This window comes from Aulonocara stuartgranti (assembly GCF_965226115.1).
Source record: "Aulonocara stuartgranti genome assembly, chromosome: 13".
Lineage (NCBI taxonomy): Eukaryota > Metazoa > Chordata > Actinopteri > Cichliformes > Cichlidae > Aulonocara > Aulonocara stuartgranti.
In genome coordinates this window covers 7,386,973-7,400,502 of record NC_138949.1, presented here as the reverse complement: position 1 = coordinate 7,400,502, position 13,530 = coordinate 7,386,973, and positions in this window count along the sequence as shown.

Sequence of the window (13,530 nt, the reverse complement as noted above, 5' to 3'; positions counted from 1 at the left end):
AGTTATTTAAACAAAACCATGTGAGAAGTTTAGAGAGGAAATCTTTTTGTGGGGAATGAAAATGCTCAAGTGCGAGCGCAGCAGCGAGGATGACGAGTGAATCATTAACCCTTAGTGTTCTCTAGGATTTTACCCGAGTCATGGCTTGCTTCAATAAAAAAATAAATGTGCTTGTGTTGCACTTTCCAGAGACTTTTTATTCTTTTCCTCGTTTTCTGCCACACACACACACACACACACACTAAGGCCCAATGTATGATCATTAAGAACTCTATTATAGCCCATTAATCAAGCTATGGAGTTTGAAATGAGCACTATAGCTACCCTTTAACTGTATGAGTGACATCGGCGTGCTCTCAGGTCACAGATTATTGTATCAGCAGCAGCCATCGGCCCATAACTGATTAACTCTGCAGTTGTAAACGTGTTTCTTCTATCAGTGACCTGAGCTAGTAAACTTTTGCAATTCACCAGCTTCAGAAACTGATCCAGGCTCGCCGGCTTCTCATCAGAGTGCCACGTTCGCTCACGTCTAGACGGAGGCGAAAGCCCCGGCGTGCGCTGGCCTCTGCTGTCATGGTGCACGGGTTTCTAGGAGGCTTTCAAAGAAGAGCAGCTCTCTGTGGCATTGCTCTTAGGCAGTAAGAAAATACAGGGCCCGGGAGTCATGCGGTGCCTGGAGTTCACGCCAAGATAAGGCAGGCTGATAAGGGCCTCTGCAAATATTTACTGTGTCCTCAGGATTTCATAATGAAGTGTTTATCAGAGCAGAGCCAAAGGGCTGCACAATGTGCTGCGGCCCTGCCAAGTAGGATCGCGTACCTGTGACTCAGAGTGTGTTTGTGTGGCTGAGTTTCACTCAACAAACCTACATATAGAGATTGAGGGAATGTACTCCCGTTCATATATGTTATGTCTGAGTAAGATGAACTTTTCCTATGAAGAATGTGTATGTATGTAAGAGTGTGTTTGTGTGTAGGGGTCGGCCTAGCTAATGGGTTCTGGAGCTTGTACAATGAAAGGAAACACTCTCTGACTTGTGATTAGGGCAGGAAGAGTCCAGCTTCCTGGCCACTACCCATTTCCACCTCTTCTTCGTCCTGCTGTTTTTCCTCCTCCTTCAGCTTCCCTTCTCCCCTACACAGGCGGCTCGGTGGCTTCTAGAAGTTGCTATTTGTGTTCCGCGCTGCCGCTCTGGGAAGCCGTACGCTCGTCCTGGTATTGTTTTGGCATGCTAAGCCCAGACCTGGGGTCAAGCAGTAATGGCGTATAACTTTTTAGACTTTTGTCGTAGAATATATGGGTGCCAGATGGGTGGAAGCTTGCCAAACAGAAAGCAGAAAGCAGAGGCTCTGATCATTTTTTATGTCACAAAGCTCTAATTAGACTCTGATCAGACCTTAACCGTCCATGTGGCCAGATTTTCCCTGCAGGTTGATTTAGCTGTAAAAGTAGAAGATTAAAGGAAAAAATGTTTCCTTTATTTAACGAGCTATAATTGCTACTTATAACTAAAGTGAAAGTAAACATTTCTCACTCTAGCAGGGATCCTCTTCCCCTCCACCACCCTATCCTCCACCCAGCTCCGGGCCTCGGAGTCACACGGGTGTAAATCAACCCTCGAAAGTCCCCTTTTTGTACCGATTACCTGCGATTGTCAACTTTTTGTGACCCTACTCTGGTTTCACAATGAAACAATGTGTGCATGTGTCACAACAGGGTATGAAGCTCCACCCAGCTGACGGTGTGGCTCAGGATCAGGGAGCTGTCACACTTTCCAGAAGCGCCCAGTCAGAAGTTGGAGTTGTTTATTTGGTCATAACTTGAGGTAACATGAAGGCAGATGATATCCAAGTCCTTTTTAAGGCAACAGGAGGGCCGCCAAGACAGACAAGGGATCCATTCTGTCAGTGATCTGAAGTCCTGTGTGGCCTGTAACTATTTTACATTCAAATAACAGCATCAGAATCATTTTGATGGTACACTGACTTGTAATAAAGAGATGGGCTCTTCTTTTTCTTTTTACTTTCCTAAAAGAAAACAGCCGCTGGCAACTGCTATATATTCTAAACTGTGCTGAAGTGGCAGTTTGGTGTGGGAGCCATGGTTTACTTTTGCTTGTGGTTTTAATTCAGTGCTTTAATCTCAAGAGGGCGAATGGTACAAAGGTGTAAACTAACAGCTTTTATTCAGCTGCACACGCAGCAACTGTGTTCCCACCGAGTTTCTGTACTTTTAGTTTGATTAAACTCCTTCCATAAGCAAGTCTCACTACTGGGCAGCTATGTTGAACACTTACTGAGGATTTATACTTCAGCAGTAAATCTACGTCGTAACTGCTGCGTTGAATGAAGTTACGTTTCTTGGAAGGTGCACATCAGGTAATTGTTATATCTTCAGTTACGACGTAGATTTACCGCACAAGTCACAACCTACGGCACAACCTGACCGCCCGGCCTCCCTCCGCAAATGTTTCTGTCAGCTGGCACCGTGAATAAAACACTGGGACACGACCACGCGGTAGTTAAAACATCACGTTATTGTCTCCCTAATAACGTGTGTGGGCTGTATGGGCGAGGGGTGTCTTTTGCTTTTGTATTTTTTTGTATTTGCTGCAGTTTTACTCCGTTTGACCTCTCAAGGCCACCGTCCTTTCGGTAGTTAGTTTGAAGCGCTTTTGAAGCACTACTGATGCTAATTTCACTTTAGCATCAGTAGTCAGCGCTGTATAAAAATAGTTATACGAAGTTTTCTAACTTTGACACAGAATCCCAGACTAAATGGTGAATCCCCGACTTGTTATATAACTTTGTTTTTCTTTTTAGCTCCAGCGCATGTAAAGGTCGTCAAAGTTACAACCTGCAGGTGCACAGTGCTGCTCACATGTCTATGTAAATGATTACATTTTCAGGTGAGATCAGACTTAAGGCAGTGCTTCTCAAACTACTTTATGGTGTGCCCTGCTTCTGAAGCTGAAATAGCTTCGCACTTCTTATGAATCAGCTACATTAAAACGTTTCTTTTCTGTAAAAAAACCCAAAACATTCCTTCCTTTCACATTCTTTGATGGCTCCAGTAAGAACTGAGTCATGGGGATCTTGGAGAAAATTGAGGGAAATTTCTGCGTCTTTATTTAGTAATTAATGCCTGTGTGCTTGTGTCTATAGCAGATTTTTATGTTACTTTATGCATAAACACTGTAATAATGTCAGCGGCATAATAATCCACCCGCTTAAGCAAATATTTCCCTCGCCTTTCTGTACCCACTGACAGAAGGTCCCACTTTACATCACCAAGGTAGGCTGTAGCGTGCGGATGCTGAATAAGGTCATGTTTTGGGCTTCTTCTTTTTTTTGTCGAGTTCATTTCAAGCCTGGGGATGTGCTGGAGTGTGTTGGGTGCAGGCAGTTGGCTGAGGCCAGTCATGTTCTGCCTGGTCTGCCGTGTCCTTCTCCCTTCAATGCATGCCGATCTGCAAATATTTACAGAGCATCCTGTGAGAGGCCTGAGTGTTTACTGCTAAAGCTTGTGGCTCCACATTGAGAGTGTGTATGTATATGAGCAATGAAGAAGCGTTGCTTCTCTCGGTGCTCTCGCTGTGTGTGTGTTTGTCGGATGAGGCACTTCCCTTGGTCTCTCCACAGTCTGCTAACACTAGCACCTGGCTCTCGTTCAGGCCTCCGGCTCTGAGCTCCGTCTGTGAGTCCACATTTTGGGCCAAGTCGTGGAGAGGCGGTCGGTCCTCGCTTTGAATTTTCTGCAAACGACAGAAAGATGGGAGATGTGTTTGTGCGCCTCGCCTTATCCTGTACACAAGGCTGCAGCACTGACATCACGTCTTTGCGGCTGGAACATTCTCATAAAACATGTTTTCTTTATTTCTTCCCCAATGTAAATAATCCAGAGGGTGTAAATACCATAAAGGGCCCGGGGAACAGTTTCTCAGGCAAGTCAGTCTGTGTGCAGATATATCAAGAATCAAGTAGCCCGTGTTGAACACGTGGGCGGACGTTTCACTGTGGCATGGTTAATGAGGTCCACAGACATGCTAACCTGGTCTGGCTCTAATTCTGTCATTGGCTGCTTTTCTCAGAGGCTTGAGTATTCTTGGCTGGCCTGTAATCTGCAGCGGAAACATACCAGATGGCTTAGTGCCCACTACTTACAGTGCAAAAATCCTCACTATAGGATGTATACATAAAAACCCCTGTTTATACCTCGACTTATGCACTGACGTCCTACCTTAAATGATATACACAGTACCTTGCAAAAGTCATGGGCCACTCCTCATTTCTTTGTATTTTGTTTCCAAGGATCCATAGTTTGTTGCAATTTTTTTTACATGGCCTTGAGGAACAGTTCTCCAGGCGTTCTAAAGGTTTAGTGTACGCTGTGCAGTCCTTCTACTGGACCATTTTCAAAGCAATGTTATTTAGCCACTTAATACCGACCTATGAATCCTTTAAACATAAAAAAAATCACCTAACTCAGGGATGAACCAGTGCTGTGTCGCCACATAACAAACAGCTTAGCAAAGAACTAAGTTTAAATTGTGTCTTTAAACACTTTGCTTCCATTTCTTTAGTCTAGAATCTACAAAAGATGCCAGAGATAACACAGTTGAAAGACATAAATTGACATAAAACTTGGCATATCTTGGTAATGAATGCAGGTAGCCCTTAAAAAGTGGTAAATCAGGAGGTAGATCAGGTCATCTACTAGCTGGAAGGTGGGTAGTTTGATCCCTGGCTGCTGCAGTCGGCATGCTAAAGTATCCTTGTGCAAGATACTGAACCCCAAATTGCACTTAATTGCATTCACCAGTGTGTGAATATCTGTGAATGTTAGATAGAAAGCATTAAGGCATAAAACACTTCTTGGATGAATGAGGCATGTTGTATAAAGCACTTTGAGTGAGTGTTAAATGTCCTTCAAGCAGCCTGGAGAACTTTTCTGAAGACGACTTAAAGAAATTAAAGGAAATCTTGCCTAAGAGAGTTCCGGCTGTGCTGAAGAACAGAGGTGGTCGTTAGAATTGTACAAACTGTTTTTGCAGTTTATCCTGCATTTCCAAATATTGCACGTCTCAACAAATTACTACACCTATATCTCTTTTCCTAGCAAAACATAAGAATGGGGTAGCTCAAGACTTTTGCTCAGCACTGTAAATGTAGATGTGGCACGAGAATGAAAATCAAAGTGTTAAAACAGTCCAGTCAAAGTCTAGACCTCAACCTGACTGAAATGCTGTAGCAGGACCGTAAGAGAGCTGTGCATAAACAAATGCCTCTACATCTGAATGATCTAAGAAACCTCGTAAAACATTTCCACTGATGGGAGGAGCTGATGAAGTCCAACACAAAATGATTACTTCAAGTTCTGTTGAATCCTGGGTTCTTCTTAGTTTTTGACAGAACTGCACAGAGGCCCCGTGAAAGCGTTCTTTTTTACATGACGTTGTTTCTCTCTGGCAAGGCAAAGGTTAAGTGAACCAATGGTAAATATATGAACTATGAGGTGAGCGAAGAACCGTTATAGACATATGATGGTGTGGTAAATATAAGGGTCGCGTGTTCAGGCGGATGTCCGCCAGCAATCACCTACAAAGGAACTGACTTTTTATGGGGACGGTGGCTTTATGCACTGCTAAGGTTTGTCTACGCTAACCGGGGTGATAAAGTAGCAGTATGACCAGTCTGTGTTATGTTGCAATATCCGACTAAGGTTTGCCATAGTTAGAGCAGCAATTATCAGTTAAAGCAGAAGTTAAGGGGGATGTTTTCTTACTCATGGTTTCTCCTTTTCAGCTCTGAAAGAAAGCATGTGTTATTCGAGCAGCAGTATGTGTAAGAGAGGAAGCTGAGGGCAACAATGGCTGTCTCTGCTCTGTACGTGCCATATCCCCTCTACCTGACGCAAAGAAGATGCGAAACCCACACAAAGTGAAAAAAAAACAAGAGAGCCAGAGCAGGCGTGAAAACCTCAGGCCCATGTGTTTGAGAAACGCAGTGTGTAGAGTGTAACTTCCTGACCACTTCTGTAAAGGGCTGTGCTCAGAGCGTGCCTGGGCTCCGAGCACGCTCTCTGTGAGGCAGCGCGATGGGCCCGGGTAAAGACGTGAATGCTTGGTATCCAATACCAAGTAAATACAGGACCAGTATTGCCGATACCAATACTGATACTTTGAAGTTATAAAGCTTATAACTTCAAAGCAGGGGGCAGGGATAGCTCAGTAGGTAAAGTGGTCGCCCCATGATCGGAAGGTCGGCGGTTCGAATCCACTTAACGGCTACCCTGAGGTACCCCTGAGCAAGGTACCGTCCCTACACACTGCTCCCCGGGCGCCTGCTTAGTGGGCTGCCCACTGCTTCACTGAGTGAATGGGTCAAATGCAGAGAAAAAACAAGTAATTTCCCCATGGGGATCAATAAAGTATCCATTATTATTATTATTATACAACAAAACACACCTTTTTGGAGACCTGGAATAAAAATATGTATCTAAAGGACTTTGGCTATGATGTGCTGTAGGCTAGAAACACAACAGACATGAACTTCAGCATAAAAATGTTTAGACAGCTTTCATGCTGCATGTTTGATGTATATTTTTTCATTTCTAAATTTAAAACAAAACTTAATTTAACACCTTTCGCTGACTACAATCCCAAACTTGGCGGACAAAAACAAAGCATCGGTCCTGTTGTGCTTGGTCGATCCAGTAGCAATACTTGCATTGCTATCGATACTATCGATAGTTGGATCGGTACGCCCTCGTCTAGCGTGCTGACACTTTCTGGGTGTCGTTCTCTTTGACTGCTGGTGTCATAGAGAGCCACACGTGAGCGAATCCTCACGGTCAGCGCTGTGGTTTTGAGAGCGCAGACTCCGATTGTAGAGTATGGCAATAAGTGGGGAGACTGACACGAAAATATTTAATAGGACTGTTTATTTGGACAGGATGTTGGCAGCGAGTGTGACCCTGAATTCTATCATTACCGCCTTATTTCTCCGGAAACACTTTTCAGCATGGAAGAGAATCCCAGAGGTCAGCGTGTGTGCAGGTTTGTGCGAGTCCATGTGTGGATGTCCGCGCTGCACTAGGTAATTGCATATAATCATCCAAAATGTTTATACTGTACAAATAGCATAACTGTGTTGAGAGAGTGGCTGTGTGGGGATGGCGTAGCTGAGGCTGTGAATGAGCCCGGTCGCTCACTGATTACCCAGGGTCACGGCCAGGCTTTGATTGTTATGCAGCGAGACAGAAGGCCCGCTATCAGTCTTTATGAGCACCATATTCATACTGCACTGTGTCACAAAGTATCATACAGACTGGAAAAACACTATAATATAGTTATGACCTTATAGCTGAGGATATAGGAGGGACTTGCCCTGCAGCAGGAGTGTGAAACATAAGGCCTACGAGCTGGCCCGTCTGAGACTCCACTGGATGGCTTTGGAATAAGTGAAGGAGGGCAAAAATTCTGGAATTTTAAACTGTATTTTCATGGGTTTTACAGCATTTCCTAGTGAAAAAGACCTCCCCTATACACATTTATACTGCAGATAAACCATTAAATGACAGAACTTTCAGCATTTTACAGTGGGTTCAAAGTGGGCTGCATGTGGCCCACAATGTAAAATGAATTTGACATCCCTGCCCTACAAATAGCTCGTGTGTCTTGATCAGTTTTGAGTACTAATCATTGTTCTCCATTAGTAAGGTAATATTTCATGGTGCAAAGTAGGCTGTTTGCTGCGTTTGTGTCGCTGCACGGCTCGTTTGGTATGTTCTTGGTATCGTTTGGTACTTTCACGGTTGGGATGAGATACATCCTGGACAGATCGCCAATCTTTCACAGGGCTAACACGCACAGACAACCGGTCACACTCACATTCACACCTATGGCTAATTTAAAATCACCAGTAAGCCTAACCCATGCATGCCTTTGGACTGTGGGAGCAAGGTGGAGTACCTGGAGAGGACCCCACGCAGACATGGGGGGAACATCCACATAGAAAAAAGCTTAAGCCAGCTGATGGATTTGAACCCAGTACCTTGTTCCTGTGAGCAGCAATGCTAACTGTCACAACATTGTGCCACCATTGCCTCCAAAAGTATCCTTAAAATTCTCCAAAACATATTTTTCAGACTAGAATTATTAGACCTCTGAAGGATAAATAAGTGGTAATATTGTCTGAGCTTGGTTTGACCATCCATCTCACCCAAGTTTAAATATCAAAGGCGTTTGATCAATTAGATTTTTGCTAATGGGAAAAAGTATCAGTGCATCACCATCTACTCATTGCACTAGCTTGAAAATATATTTATAGTCCATGAACCTGTCAGATTCTGATGATCCACAGATCTGTTCCATTCATAGCAAGACATTGTTAGTGAAAGTTTTGATGGATATGCCAGAAAATTAGTTTCAGACAACATTAAGGCATAAATTTGGGCACTTTGGTGATCTTTTGTGCCATTGTTAGCTTTTTATTTACCCTGCCATCAACATTTAGCACTGGGGCCGTGTCCTCAGGCACCTATTAGTATATATAATGTTTTGCATGTTAATCTCATGCATCATTTAATATCCTTCAGGCAGGATGAATACATGAATGCTGGCTGAAATAATGCAAGCAAGGCACAGAGTTCAGTGCACCTTTGAGGTGTGACCTGCATCTGGCAGAAATTTAAAGGGGGCTAAGGGTCGCTCACTCCGGATGTGGTTCTGGTAAGGCAAAGTGTGTTGCTCTGTGTGTGTATGTGTGTGTGTGTGTACGTGTGTGTGTGGTATAAGAGGAGGAGGGGTGTTGGTTAGTACTTCTCGGTCTAGATGCAGTGCTCTTACTCACTCCATATTTCATATCTGTGGCTTTCAAACAAAAGCCGTATGTTGATACAATCTGCTGGCCAGCCAAAGGAAATGAACGTTTGTGTGTTCGCTAATGATGTTTCTGTTTCTCCTTCTAATTCAACGCAGTTTTTTTCCCCCCACCGAGCTCATTAGATCGCCCCGTTTCATTTCTCAACATAACCGCACATTTCTTCTTCTGTTGGCAGAAAGTTTCATCATGCTCTCGTGATGATGAAAGACGACCTTTGTTGAGGCCAGCGATATCCCGCGACGGCCGTTGCATTAGTTGTTGTGATCAGATAATCCTGCCTCATCAGGTACATTTACCATTTACCATTTCTCGTGGGAAAATCAAATTTTGGTAACACCCTAATCAGCCAATGTAATCGCGATCTGCGTCCCAGAACTAACTGGTAATATTTGCCACTTTTAAAACAAACAGTTCTGGGGACTCCCTGAGGGTAACTACCTACCTGGGTGCTCCCCCGAGAAGCGGCAGTGTGACCTGCACAATAAAGACTGGACTGTTGCTGGTCTTTTACTGCATGTTTCGAGCTATGATCATGTAGTGCACACATACACACACACATTGGATAAATCCTCCTATTTAGATGTGTTTTTAAAAATCACTTTAATTCATTTGGGTTTACAGATGTTACAGATGTTTTCACTGGACCTAATTTGAGGCCTCCTAGTTTATAATCCGTGCTGTCTCCTTTGTTTGTAACCAGTAGCATCCAGCTACTTTGGTTCAAAGAGAACACACACTTATTGAGAAGACACAAGTACTACACAAACATTAAATATAAGAAATACCCGACTACCATAGCACTCACCACGGGGTTCAGATTCACTGATCGAGACCAAATTACTGATCATCAGGTTCTGATTTGCAGCGATGATGTAAAAATGAGTCTACAGTCCTGTTTTCTAGAAATGCTTCCCCTCACACGCCAACTGGTTGTGACAAATGGCCGCCCCTCCCAGAGCTGGTACTGTTGCGGGTCTCACAGTGGTTCTATCCCTCCCTCACAGTGTCATTGTGTCACGGATGTGTCGACCTGTTTCCACCGTGCTGCATCCGTACATCCTCCGCCTTTACATTACAGGAGGATGCTGGATCTGCGGCAGCCAGCTGAGCCGGTCCTCCCATCAATGCCTCCTTTTTAAGGGTCAGAGAAGCAGAGCTACAGCACAGACCACCTTTATCTAGCACTTTCAGGACACTCATTCATACACTAGAGAGGTGGGCACTCTCTGCAGCAACACACATGCACACAAACTGTGCAAATCCCGCGTATGTGTGTGCTTGCTTACTCAAACACCATTGGGGAGCGAGAAAACACACCTCCTGCGTTCATTTACACACTCTGTATATACATCTGTGTGCATGTGTGTGTGTTTTTCACCTGGGACTAGACACACACACACACCTCTATTTACTGTAAATAAAGATAGATTTCATTTTATAAACAAACTTGTGTTTATTTGAATGATCAATCTGAAACTTGTGTGCAGCCATTTAGGAGGATTTTTACTTAATTTTTTGTTTTAGGTCAGCGCCATGCGGCCGTACCTCCACGGTGTCAGCGAACATCATCAGCTGTTTCCTGTGAAGTTTACCCAGTAACATTTCTCAATGGTGCGTTTCACTCCAATAATACAGAAATCTGGTATTTAAAGATGAGTCATATCCACCCCAGTGCATATTCTCTGTTTGGGTTTGTTTGCATTGGACGTACACAGTGACCAGCACACATACACTCACGCATAGGGATGGGTACCGGTGTCGGTTTTGACATAAACGGTAGTAACCAGACCGAAAAGCAGCGCACATTTCGGTGCTTTATTTCGGTGCTTTTTTTTCCTGAGCTGTGATACACTTTAGATTCTAGCCAATCATTTTACGTTTCCGAGGATAGTAGGCGGGGCCAGGTACGTACGTTCTGTTAGAGCAGAGCTACAGATTAAAAATGCCCAAGGCGAAGCGGTCAAAAGTCTGGCTGTACTTCACAGCAAAATATGCAAACTCAGCAGCAACAAGTGCTTTAAGCTGATACTGTGATACTGTCAAAGGAGGTAACACCAAGAATCCGATGAAACACCTGGCGACGCATAGCGGGTTTTTTTTAAAAGCCGAGAAATGCGCCGTATTTGATAGCTTGCTGCGAGACCTCACACCGTGCACGTCGGGTGGGTTGCCAGTTATCGGACCCGGAGCAACATCCCCCAAAAACCCGAAGAATAGAGTCCTGGCCCCTAGCCCTGCCAGTGTAGCAGAAATGATGAGGATGATGATGCAGCAGCAGCCGTTCTTCTCTGGGTCAGTAGCTTAATGTTGTTCGTGTGTAATTTACGTTGAGTAGGCTAACCACGTTATTACATTAATGCATGTAAGGTGAACTAGCAAACATCATCATAGCTACATGCGGCTGTCCTCTTGTTTGATGGCAGATACTCCCTTCACCCTGGCCAAAAAGGCTAAAATGACCAAAGAAAAAGTGGAAAACAGTTAAACATGAGAGGTTTAGGACAAAGTTTGTGTTTTTTCCATTGATTAAGCACTGCTTCCAGCCAAGAGTGATACCATATATGCCACATAGCTGCAGAAAAGGCTAACATTGTTATCTTTTTACAAAAAACAGCTGAACATGAGAGGTTTTTGGACAAAGTTTGTGTTCTCCATTCTTTAAGCACCGGTTCGAGCACCGTTTAAGCACCGGCACCGTTTCAAAAGTACCGATTTGGCACCGGTATCGGATAAAACCTAAACGATACCCATCCCTACTCACGCACATACCTCTGTTGTTACTGCGAGCTTGTGGAACTACCCTCAATAATCTCTTATTTAAAAAGCTGAGTCACCTTATAAACACACACTCAGCGGCCTCAAATCACCCCAAGTCCAAACAGGAAAGTGGATGTTACTAATCAGAGAAAAATGTGTCCTGAAACAAAGGAAAGTGGATGTTTTTTACACTCATTGTGATTCATTCATTCTTTTTTTTAGTCATGTGTGATAAAAATCCATCATAAAGTTAGAAAAAGCAAAGACTCTGAGCACGCTTCACACATGCACAAAAACATCTATTTGTAGAAACTGAATTACAGCCTAAACCACAAACCAGTGCCACCTGATTAGTTCAGACGCGCTGTGCAGGTGACACACTTTGCACTGATGGCATTAATGTGTGCGAGGATGGCGAGTCATTAGGCTGTTCGGTGTTTCGACTGCCTGACCTGAATCTCGGTCTGCCTCTCCTGCATCTGTGTCACTATACATCAGTTATTTACCCAGCGTCGGGCCTTACGCAACGTTCGTTTCCAAGAGAGGCTGTGTTGGAAAACTTTAACAGCATTTACTGAAAGAGGCCTGCACAAAGTCACGAGTGTCTCATCAGAGAAACAAGATGACTGCGGATCACTGTTTTCCTCTCACAGCTGTCTGATAATGATTTCAATCTTCCGCTCACACCCTGCACACCATTATCATAAATAATAGAAAGCAATGATTTGCAAATCTAAGGAACCAATATTTTATTCACAGTAAAACGTAGAAAACATGAAATGTTTAATCTGTGAAAATGCAACGGTTTAAGAAAATATGAACTCAATTTTAATTTAATGGTGGCAACACATCTGAAAAAACTTGAGACAGTGCAACGTTCACATCTGGGATCGGAGGAGATTGGTTGCCAGATTTTTTTGTTTAGGCTGTCCCGCCCTGAGCCTGGTTCAGGTTTCTTCCTGTTAAAAGGGAGTTTTTCCTTCCCACCATCGCCAAAGGATTTTCTCATAAGGGGCCATCTGACTGTTGTGGTTTTCTCTGTTTTCTGTGTATCTCTTTAAATCTTACAACATAACTGTTCTTGTGATTCTTGTGAATAAAATTGAATTGAATTACTGTGAAGTCACGCTGTTGTAAAAGATGCGGTATGCAGTTTAAATATCTGACAGGTTCTTTGTGTTGTGAATAAAATATTCAGTTTTTTTTAACCCTTTAAACTCAAGTTTATGAGTTTTTTTATTTCAATTTTTGGAGTCTTCTACATCATCACTGTGATTTTTTTTTTTGACCCTCATAAAACCCAAAGAAATTGCAAAATAAAATGAACATTTTCCTAAAACCTGCAGGGACACCGGCCCTCGAGGACTAAGATTGGGGACCTCTGCTTTAAAGGTTTAAAGATAACAAGAAGATTTTGTTGTTAGGAATGTTTCAAATGATGCATTTTTACATAGAAAGGTGGAAAGAAGTGACATCTCTTTGGTGTAGAACATACACTGGCATGAAAATACCATTGCGTTGTGTTGACGATGCTATACTCAGCAGTCACATGTTTATGAAATAGTATGACCTCTTTATCTTTTTAAACTTGCTTTTGGGTAATTTTTCTTTTCTTTTACTTATTTTTTAATCATTTTTGTTGTATAAATGTCTTATCTAGTACTATTAAAATAAAAAGTTCTTATTAAAAATGTGATTTTTTTACTTACTTACCCCCGTGTTAAACTGTGCAGCTACATAGCACTATCACTAACATCAAGGTGGCTGTTAGTGATAGTCAAATCAAATCAAATCAAATTTAAAATCATGTAACTTTGAGATAAAAGGAAACAAAATGCTGTTCTCAAGAATCGAAGCGCGGCCGTGTTTAAACTACATGTGTTTC